Source organism: Mus pahari, chromosome 5, assembly GCF_900095145.1.
Source record: "Mus pahari chromosome 5, PAHARI_EIJ_v1.1, whole genome shotgun sequence".
NCBI classification, from domain to species: domain Eukaryota; kingdom Metazoa; phylum Chordata; class Mammalia; order Rodentia; family Muridae; genus Mus; species Mus pahari.
The window spans coordinates 150,637,221-150,648,593 of NC_034594.1; the positions used below are offsets into that span (position 1 = coordinate 150,637,221).

The 11,373-nt window shown below is 41.5% G+C and overlaps 1 protein-coding gene across 1 annotated transcript in view; it reads left to right on the forward strand.

The window, feature by feature from the left end:
* Efcab2 (EF-hand calcium binding domain 2) overlaps positions 1-11,373 on the forward strand; it is a 78,724-nt gene that overhangs the window by 41,138 nt on the left and 26,213 nt on the right. The window lies entirely within an intron of this gene.

Below are 11,373 nucleotides of genomic sequence, written 5' to 3' on the forward strand. Positions count from 1 at the left end.
AAATTTAATGCCTCTTGGAAACTCAGGTGGTGGATAAAATTGCTATACAAACTAATCAGTACAATTTTGTGATAAGTGCTTTTGAAATAGCCTCAGCATGCATGGCGTGACTTTCCAATGGATTTTAGTTATATAACCAAGGTACACACACACACACACACACACACACACACACACACACACAAGAAAAAGGAAAACCCACTTCAGTGGCCCTTGAGCTTCATGGGCCCTGGGTTGGTGTTTGTTGTCGTTGAAAGGCTTCAGGGACTCTGTACTCATTCCACGTCACTGTCAGGGACTCTGCACTCCACGTCACTGCTGTGGCTGCACCTAGGCTTTGCTCAGCTAACGTGCTGGTGACAGCTCTTGGAGGGTCTTCCCTGCTACTGCCAGGTCTCTACTGCCTGCCTCTCCCCCTCTGCCTGTCACTCATGGCTTCTGCAGTCTTAGGGTCTTGCTTACTGCCTGTTCTGCGACTCCTCTCCCAGGCGTAGCCCTCTGTGTGTCTTGATTCAGAACTTCCAGAGGAAAAAAGGCAAATACTCCTTTGATCACGTATTAATATTCTGCAGAGGGTGCCTTTGCAGAGCAGAGCTCATGCTAGACTTCAGAGGCCTCTCCTGAAGGCTATTAGAGATGTGTAACCTCGGGGTTAAGTAGCCACCTCTGGTTCAATGAGTTGTGCCTGGGGTGACAGATCAAACATCACAAAATGCAGCAATCTGTACAGGAAGAAATCGTTAACAGAGGCCCATGGATTTGACAGGGACCTTGCTTCCTTTGTGATATAATTACCTCCCAAAATCCTGGCTCAGTAGTTAAGCCTAATAGGCATTCTGACCCCATTCTAGACTAGCAGTTGGAACTTTGTGGTGAACTCCCTGGTTTCTTACCATTCCTTTCTGGTTGTGCTAGAGATTAATGCCTGAGCAGGTAGTCCTGCTCTAACTTTCAGACTCCCTTGGAGATAGATGGGGATTTGGGATTGTGGCCTAATAGACCATGTAATGGAGTCTGTCAGTGGACCATGGGGCAAGGTGATGTGCCACTTTAGGCACATATCAAATTGGGTGGAGTTATTAGCAAGTCTTTCTTTCCCTCCTCATCCCCTCCTTTCCTTATAGGCTAGGAATTTGATGGAGGGCCTTGTGAATGGTAGGTAAACACTGTCACTGAGTTACAGCCTCAGTCCTTACCAAGCTTTCTCCCCCTAAGCTGGTTCTAAAGCTTATAATTTATCTGCAAGGGACTTGGTGTGACCTAAAACAACCTTAGAAGTGGAAAAGGTCGGATGCTTACTTCCTATTTTGAAAATTTACTTCAGAGCCACACTAACTGAATCATTCTTTATTTGATCTCCAGTAAAGGTGGAGCAAGGATAACTGAATAGGGCTTTTAAATAAATGATGTTAAATAAATGATGTTGAATCCCTCCCACACACTATGTATACAAACTAACTCAAAGGGAAAAAAAAATCACATGTAAGACCTAAAGTTATAAAATTGGAAAAAAAAAAAAAAACAACCCACATTGGTATAAATCTAGCGAGTTTGGATTGGATAGTTCCTTAGTGGGTGGAGGCAGCTAAGGGCAATAGCAATAGTCTGTAATGTTTTGGGAAGCCTTTGGACAATCCTGATAACTCAAAGGAGGACTTCTCATGTGTGGCGTTGGGGCTTTTGTTAAATAATGCGTCGCTCTTGAGGGGACTAGTATCAGCCTAGATGGGAAATTTTCATTTAAACTATGTGTTTATATTTAGATACCAGCTTACATGTATTGTTGGCAGTTTTAGGTAGATACTAGTATGATTCCTTTTCCAACATCCTTACTGCTATTTTACCTTCCTCCCTCCTGAATTATCCTTTTCCTCCTTCCCTAATTGAAGTTCTCTCGTTTTCCCATTTCCCTCGTCAGAGCACCTGCACCCTGCTATTCCATTCTGTCTTGCTCTCCCTCCCACCTTAAGCAATGACCACTTTTTACTTTCCTAGTTTAGAGAGTAGTATAGAAAACCACAACTTGTCAAAGTGCAAAGTTGTGGAGCCCAGTCCCAACTGATAAGTTTATAGCACAACTCCTGCACCTAAGGCTCAGGGATCACTGCAGGAGGAGGCAGAAAGATTGTCAGAGCGTGAAGAGCAGCAAGTTTGTCATGAGAGTGTGTCTCCTAGAAATGCCACAGAAGTTCACCCATGAGTTCTCACCATTATGGCTGCCTAAACATGGCCTGAACAAGAACAGCACCAGCAGACATGCTTACATGGAAATGGTGGTTCTCAGGAGACCTCAACCAAAGGCAGAGAACCACGGCCGAGAGGAATGCCGGTAGTCTTCCCCAGGGAGGACATCTTCCCCAGGGAGGACGTCTTCCCCAGGGAGGACTCACCAACTGATTAGCTAAAGCTGAAAGGTCAGCCCAGAAAACATGCATACAGGTGACATTACATAGACTGAGCAGATTGTATTTTTATATATTAGGGATGTGTCTGTGTGTCTGTGTGTCTGTCTGTCTGTAACAACAGACAGAAAAAAGAGGACACACATTTGAAAGAGAACAAGGGGGGAAGAAACAAGGGAGAAATAATATAATTATATTATAGTCTCAAAAACATATTTAAAAAGTCAACTGAAAAGGGCTGGAAAGGTGGCTCAGAGGTTAAGGGATTGTCCTGTCCTTGCAGAGGACCCAAGTTCAGTTCCCAGAACCCACCCATGTGGTTTAGAACCACTGTAATTCCAGCTCCTTGTGTGGGCCTCCTCAGGCACCCACTCACACACATGTACACATAGAAGAATAAAATACATATTTAAGAAAATCAATTGAAGTAAAAAGCCAACTAGACAGATCCTAGAAAATCTAGATGTACCTCTTTCTGTAGCCAGGATTTCAAAGGGTTCTGCTGCTAAAAGGCTTCAGTCCAGATGGCTGCATATTAAACTTTAAAATGTTGTCCTTATGGAACTTAATCTCTTTCAGGAGATGGGACTAAAAGGAAAACTACTGAATTATTTTTCCAAAGTGTATATAATTCTAACACTGAAAACCTAGTAAAAATTGCATAAAACTACCACACAACTTTCTTATGCATAGCTATACAAAATTGCAGATAGAAGCAACAAAATCTAGTAGCACATTAATGCAAATTGTGTTTTTCCTAGAAATGTAAAAGTATTACTTTGCTGGACATTTACTAATGTAGCACATCATATTAGTATGCCTAATAATAAAAATCATGATCATTCTTGCATTTGTTAAGAGGCATTTGACAGAATTCAGTACATGTTAATAATTCTAAAGCCTCAATAAAGCAGTCACTGAGAATGCTTCCTTAGCCCCAAGTTGAGGTTCTTCCTTATAGAGGAGGCAAGTGCATTGTTTTGTTAAAGTTACAAACAAGATAAGGATATCTACATTAACCATTGTCAATTAATATTAACATAATTGGGCAAGCGATGACATGGACAAGAATACTGGACATGATATGGTAGGAGGTAGAAAAGACAGGAGAAAGAACAACTATTTGTAGGTATGTGACTAAATAGCTAGAGAACCCAGGAGAACTGGTAAGAAAACTATGGCAAAGACAAATGAATTGTAGTAAAGTAGCAAGATTCTTATACAGAAGGCTGGTGACATGGTTCAACAGGGGGAAGCACTTGTGTGTAGCCCTGACAACCTGAGAGAAATCTCTGGGTCCCACAGAGTGACCAGAGAGTACAGACTCCTGGGTTGTCCATCCTCCAACCTCCTCCTTCTCTCTCTGGCACAGGTGTCCTGCACTCATCACCTCACCCCCAACAAATGGAAATAAATTAATATACAGAAATCAGGAGCCAAATACTCGTTTTTTGAAAAATGATTTATTTTATTTTCTGTGGATTCTTTATTATGTCTGTGTGATAGTCCCTGGAACTGGAGTTACAGACAGTTGTGAGCTGTCACGTGGGTGCTGGGAACTGAACCTGAGTCTTCTGGACTTAACTGCAGCAGCACGGCTGAATCGTATAGTATCTCCAGTTTTAGTCTTGAGAGGAATGATCAATGTTCTCCATGTGGTCACTCTAATCTACATTCCCATCGATAGCCTGTCAGTCTCCTGCCCCTCCCCAGCATTTGTACTTTCCAGTGTTTTGTTAATTGCCATTCTGAGGGGTGAGATGATATCTCATTGTGGTTTGGATTTATAGTCCCCTAGTAAGCAGTGACACTGGACATATTTTCATGTTTGTTGACCATTTGTATGTCTCATCTTAGACAATGTCTGTTCAGATCATTGGCTTTTTTTTTTAAATCCAGAGATTTTTTAGTTGTTCAAATTCATCATATTTTCTAGATATTAATCCCTTTTCAGATACATAGTTTACAAATATTTCCCCTATTCTATATCTGTCTCTTCATCTGTTGTCTCTTTCTTTGCTGTGGAAAGTCTCAGTTGGCATAATTCCATTTGCCTATCACTGCTTTTGCGGCTGTGCATTTGAGATCTTAACTACCACCACCAATAACAGCAACAACAACAGTGAAGACACAAATCATCGCCTGTACCTGTCTTGAAGTGTTTCAGAATCTTAATATCTGCTAGCTCAAAACGGGAGTCTGTGTTCAGAGGGATGCCCCGTTAGGACATAGCAAGGGCTCTCTCTGCAAATTACGCTGGGAGGCTTTGGGTGAAACCACAGCCCAGATTTCCAGCCCTCAGAGCCTTGAGAAAAGAAGTTGCTGACAGTGTTTATCTTCCATGCCCTACCCCCACACCGTGTGATACTTTCTCAAGGTAGCTTCAGCAAGCTGATACAGGCACAAAAGCAGCAATGATGATGCGGTTTCTTCAGAGCGCTTATCACTGACTAAAATTAGCTTGTGCTCAGTTATGTTTGTGCTCTGTTCCTCCCAGAAGTAAGCTCCAAGGCGAGAACAGGGGCTCGTCCTTCTCATTGCCCACAGCAGTCACAGCACTGAGCAAAGTCTCTGTGTCATTAACTTACTGATTCTGTCTCGGTAATGTCCGGATTTTTACAGAGCCCAGCGTTCTTTTTGTATGTAACTTCTAGCACAGAGACTAAGAAGAAATAGCTTTGCAGCAATTAAGAGCCAGAAACTCCTTGTTCTTCTCTTTTACAGGATCTTCAATTGATTAGGAAGGTCTTTGAGGCCACTTTGGAGCAGAGAATTTCCCCTTGTTTTAGATTTATTTTATTATTTGGTTTCAAAATAACTTGGATCTAGAAAAAATGCCCTCGTAGGGGAAGAAGGCAGGGTCTTCGTCTTGTTCTCTACTCTTCTGTAAGTACCCAGCATATCAGTCTTCAGTAAATATTTGTTAAATGAATGGAACCCATTTTCCAAATTTCTGTTTTGTTCTAGAAATTTCCAAATTGTGTTCTGCTTGCTGATACTTAGTGTAACAGCAGTTATATTATAGAGGGTAAACGGGTTTGTGCCTTTTGCCCCTCATAATTGCATCAGATGCCCTCTGTCTGTCCTCACAGGGGAGGGGTGGTTTGCATCAGATGTCCCGGGTCTGTCCTCTCTGTTGTTTGTGACCTTGACTGCCCTTATGGATGGCTCAGTCTAGCTCAGTGGCTCTGCTGCCACTCTGTGTCAGCAGTGGGTACTACACCCACTGAATGTCCATCAGCGATCCATCTTCTGTTCTTCATGACCTGTTCGTCTAAATGACATTTCTTTCTGAATGGTATAAATGCAGAAATAAATTCTTCTGTTTAAAATCTTTAGAGCTGGTTTGTATTTATCAATATAAGGAATCTATGCACTTGAATAAAATACATGAAAGTTTCCTATTTTAAAACATTTATATAAAATAGTTGTTTCATTTGTCAGTTTATTAAAAATGATTTATAGAGAAGAAAATAATATTTTAAAAAGCTTTAAAAATTTAAATAAGATTTCTGTTGATTTCTGCTTTATTTGCATGGTAGATTACTAAGTGAGTTGGTTCTAACCACTCTAGTCAATGGAGGAAATGAACTTGTATACAGACAGGCTCCTGCATCAGCTGTTTGAAATAGCAGTGGCCACAATATCAGTGACTGATGTGCAGAAGCCAGTTTAGAAAAACGTTCTGAAACAATTGTTAAGAACTAGCTGATATTAGAATACTTTAAACCTGTTTTTAAAGGGTTCAGGCAGTAGAGACAGCTCAGCAGTTAAGGGCACTCTAGCAGAGGACCTGAGTTTGGTTCCCAGCACTGGTGTTGAACCACACACCTACTGGACCAGCACACATACTGAACCAATAAGTGAGCTCATATTGAGCTCACACCCACCTGAACTCTAACTCAGGGAATCTAATTCCCTCAGCTGACCTTCTGTGTATCCACATTCATGGGACACAGTCATACACAGAGACACATAAAAATAAGTAAATAAAACTTTTTAAAAAATAATCAAACAAGCCAGGCATGGCGGCTCACACTTTTTATCCTAGCACTTAGGAGGCAGAGGCAAGCAGATATTTGCATTTGAGTTTGGGGTCAACCTGGTCTACAGAGTGAGTTACAGGACAGCCAGGGCTACATAGAGAAACCCTCCCTCAAAAAAACAACAAACAAACAAATAACACCCCAAACAGAGTTGCCTGTTTATTTTTTTGGGATAGGGCCTCACTATGTAATCCTGACTGGCCTGAATCTCATTGCATTGACTAGGTTGGTCTTGAACTCATGACAGTCCTCCTGTCTCCCCAGTGTTGGGATTACAGATGTAAGCTACCACACCTGTCATAAGAAGTTTTAAATACTAGATAGGCACAATGACACATGTTTATAATCCTAACACATAGGAAGTTGAGACAGAGGATTGCTTTGAGTTTGGGGATAGCACAAAATGACTCTTTCAAAATACAAACAGAATTTAAAAGTGCCTTAATGATTTTAATGCTATTAAAAGGTTTGATTGAACCAGTGAGATGGCTGCGTAGGAAAGTGCTTGCTTGACTGAGGACCTAGGTTTGGATTCTTAGCACTCAAATAGAAAGTTGAATGTGGCAGTGACTGTTGTAGTTCCAGCATTGGGGAGGCAGAGACAAGAGTCTCTCGGGGCTTCCTGGCTAGCCAGGCTAGTCAACTGGTAAGCTCCAGTTCAGTGAGAGACCCTGTCTCAAAACATAAGGTAGAGAGCAAGAGGAAGATATCTGGCATAGACCCTGGCCTCTATGTTTATGTGCACATACAAAAATAGGTTTATATTGTTGCTATTTTGTTTTGTGAGACCAGGTCTCATTATGTAACCCTGGCTATGCCAAAACTTGCTATGTAGACTAGGTTGGCTTTGAATTTGTAGTAATCTTATATCTCAGTGCTGAAATTATAGGTATGGGCCACCATGCCCAGCTCATTAAAAATAGGTTGAAGGAGCCAGGTGTAATGGCACACACCTTTTATCTCAGCACCTGGGAGGCAGAGGCAGACAGATACAGCTCTCTGTGAGTTCAAAGCCAGCCTGGTCTATATAACTAAGCTCCAAGACAGCCAGACCTATAGCAAGACCCTGTCTCAAATCCTCTGTCCCCCCAAATAGGTTTAAGTGGGTTCTTAAAATAATTTTCAGGATCAGCAAGATGGCTCAGTGGGTAAAGGTACTTGCTGCCAAGTACCATATTGATTACCCGAGTTCAATCACCAGGACCCACACAGTGGACAGAAAGAACTGACTCCCATAAGTTGTCTTTTAACCTCTATGTGTGGACAGTAGCATGCACTTTTAACCTGTACCCTTCCTTCATCCCATCCAGTGCCACAAAAAATCAATAAATCAACAAAGAAATGTAAGAAAAATTAAAATAAAAAACAAAATAATTTTCAGTCAGTTTACTTGACCTAAAAATCTTTCTTGTTAGAAATAGGTTTAGCCAACTTTTAATATTTATACCATTCTACCTATTGCTTTTATTTAGTAATTGATGTTTTGTTTTTTTTTACTAATAAAATTTATTTTAAAATATACAACTCAGTATTGACATTTAAAAAAATATCTATTTATTATATTTATATGAGTACACTGTAGCTGTTTCCAGACACACCAGAAGAGGGCATCAGATTCTATTACTGATGGTTGTGAGCCACCATGTGGGTGCTGGGAATTGAACTCAGGACCTCAGGAAGAGCAGTCAGTGCTCTTAAGCACTGAGCCATTTCTCCAGCCCCAGTATTGACATTTTACAAGTTATCAAAAATAATTTATAATAGTTAAATGCCTCTTAAATATACATGATATCTTCTGAAGCTAAAAATAATATGCACTCAACCAGTTTTTAAAATCTATTTGGAACATTAAACATGATAGAAGTAGGAAAAAAAACTTCTTATGAAGTCCCCTAGGAGGGGAAGTGCGACAAGTTCCTGATTAGACAGAAACTGTTCCATCTGTAAGGAAGAATACGCAGAGTAACTGTGGCTTCATAGAATGAACTGGGTAGTGTTCCAGTAACTGGTGTTTATTCTTTACAGTATATTTTGAATGGCTTCTTTGCTAGGAGTGGCACCTTGTGCCCACTCTGGGAGCTTTGTCAGGTTTGAGCTGTCTGAGTCTTGGAAATGTCACAGTTTCTGTGAGTTCCTATATGCATCTTGACTCTTGTGTCTGGAAAATGCTTTTTTAAAAAAAATCATTCACCACCTCTTACTCTTTAACCCCACCCCACCCCTTTCCACATGGATCCCTGACCCTCTACAGAAGGGTGAGACAAAGAACCCATTTAGGATTGAGTACTCCAAGTCCTCTCCCTCTCTGCATGTTGTCTTGCTGTCTGTCTTTGCATTAATTACCATTAATTACTGCAAGAAGCTTCTCTACTGAAGGCTGAGCAATAATTCACTAGTCTATGGTATAGTGGTTTGAATGAAAATGATTCCATACACTCATAAGGAGTGGCTCTATTAGGAGGTGTGGCCTTGTTGGAGTAGGTGTGGCCTAGTTGGAGGAAGTGTGTCCCAAGCCAGGTCCAGTGGCATTCTCTCTTCCTGCTACCTGCTAATCGAGATGTAGAACTCTCAACTACCTCTCCAGCACCATGTCTGCCTGCATGCTGCCATGCTTCCCACCATGATGATAATGAACTAAACCTCTAAAGTGTAAGCCAGCTCCAAATAAATGTTTTCCTTTATAAGAGTTGCTGTGGTCATGGTGTCTCTTCACAGCAATAGAATCCTAACTAAGACATAGGGACATGCCAATATATCATTAGGAATCATTTTATTCCTGAACATGCTCATTTAGCAAAATAATAGAGGTAGGTTTTTCAGAGGGCCCATGACTTGAGTGGGCCTTAAGCCTCCCCCCCAAAAGTGATTGGTTAATTCCATAACATTCATGCCACTATTGAATGAGCGAGCACATCCTGTAGGCAGGTCCTCACTAAAGCTCACAGGGTTTGTAGCCGGGCGAGATTGAGCTCGATGAGATTTCTCTTCTGGTGCTGTGCTTAGAATCTTCTAACACTATGAACACTAGCCAATAGCGTGAGTCTTCTAGTTGAGTACCACTTAGATTTCTCCACTTTCTATGACATAAATGTGTGGTGTCTTCAGCAATAGCATCTTACTGTCAAGCCTATGGGGTGTGGGGAGCCTGTGGGACACCTTTGGCTAGTGACTCAGAAAGATGTAACCCATTCTTGATACTGAAAATTTTATTTGGCAACAAATAATATCTACTTGTGGTATTGTCTCCCCCATAATATAGTGACGCTATTTAAATTCTTTTTATACATGTATATATTTTAGGAAGTTTCTACAGTAGTAGATTTTCAAATAGCTTTTCAAAAGGTATTTATAATGTTAGTTGTTCACCCCCATATTCCCTCCTCTACTCTGTCCTCCCTTCCCCCACCCCATGTAATCCTTGTAATTCCCCCTTTATCCACTTACAGCACTATATTCCATTTCCCTTCCCTTGAAGACCCTCCCACGATGGCTTTCTTTTTTTTTTTTNTTTTTTTTTTTTAAAGATTTATTTATTTATTATATGTAAGTACACTGTAGCTGTCTTCAGACACTCCAGAAGAGGGAGTCAGATCTCGTTATGGATGGTTGTGAGCCACCATGTGGTTGCTGGGATTTGAACTCGGGACCTTCAGAAGAACAGTCGGGTTCTCTTACCCACTGAGCCATCTCACCAGCCCCCACGATGGCTTTCTTATCTCATAATTTTGTTTCATTTGCTAGTTCTTCTGAACTCTGTCCTCATTGTGGACATTTCTGTTTTGTGTTTCTTGAAATTACATTTTCATCTTTTTTGTTTGTTTTTGAGATGGGGTCTCATGTAGCCTAGGCTGGCTTTGAACTTGCTGTATAGGAGAGGGTTTGAGCTGCTGATCCTCTTGCCTACATTTCCCAAATGCTTTGGATTGCAAGTGTGTGCTGTCATATCTGGTGTTTTCATCTCTTTTGGCCTTTTCCTACATCTCCCTTTCAATTTTCTTTCTTCCTAAGCCTCCTTCTCTTTCAGTGCAAAGGTCTGGCCCTTTTCTTGCCTGTGTTTTCTTTTCTCTGTTTCCCATCCCCAGGAGCATCACTGTTCCTAGGGCTGCAGCATCAGCAGCCTGATTTCTTCACTAGGGCCAGCATCCCAGCCCATCTAGAAGCCATCTGGAGCTCTGCGGTGCCCACCTGGCCCCTTCTGCTGTGTTCCCATGTTCCTGGCACCAGTGCTGTGTGAGAGTAGCATGTAGGGTTGCTTAGGCTCTGTGTATCCAGCCTTGTATTTCATTCAGGCCCTGGGAAACAAAGGAAGCTCTGAGTCACCAGGGCATCTGCTGCGATTGCCCTTTCTTCCCACCACACGGACTTGGGGACTTTCCATTCCTGCTGGTGTTCAGATTTGAACCCAGGGCCTCACACATGGAGAGCTCTTGAAATAGATTCATCTCACTTCATTACTATCTAAAGAAACATTTAGAAAGCCTGGCATTTAAATACCACCTTCCTGTCCCTCCTCATTTCCCCTTCTCTCTTCCTATCAGCCACCCTCTGCATTGCCTTCATTGCATTGCCGCTAAAGGTAACTCTTAGTGAGCTGCTTTCTCTGGCCATATGTCTGTCTGCCATTTAGCTGGGCATGCTACTCATCCTCAGAGAGACAGACACTTATGCTTCCCAAGACACAAGCCTAGTGTTCAACCAGTGAGTTACAAACCCAGCTCTTACCATAGTAGAGGCAGTAGTTCACATTGCTGCCTTCATTGATGTCTCCAGAGAAATAAAAAGGGGCTCTATCCTTTTCATATACTTTTCTGTCTTCAAGGAGTAATAGATCATATCCAGGCCCACAGAACACTGTTGTAGATCTATCCACCCAGAACTTCCCAACTTTCTTTTTTTTTTTTTTTTTTTTTTTTTTTTTTTTTTTT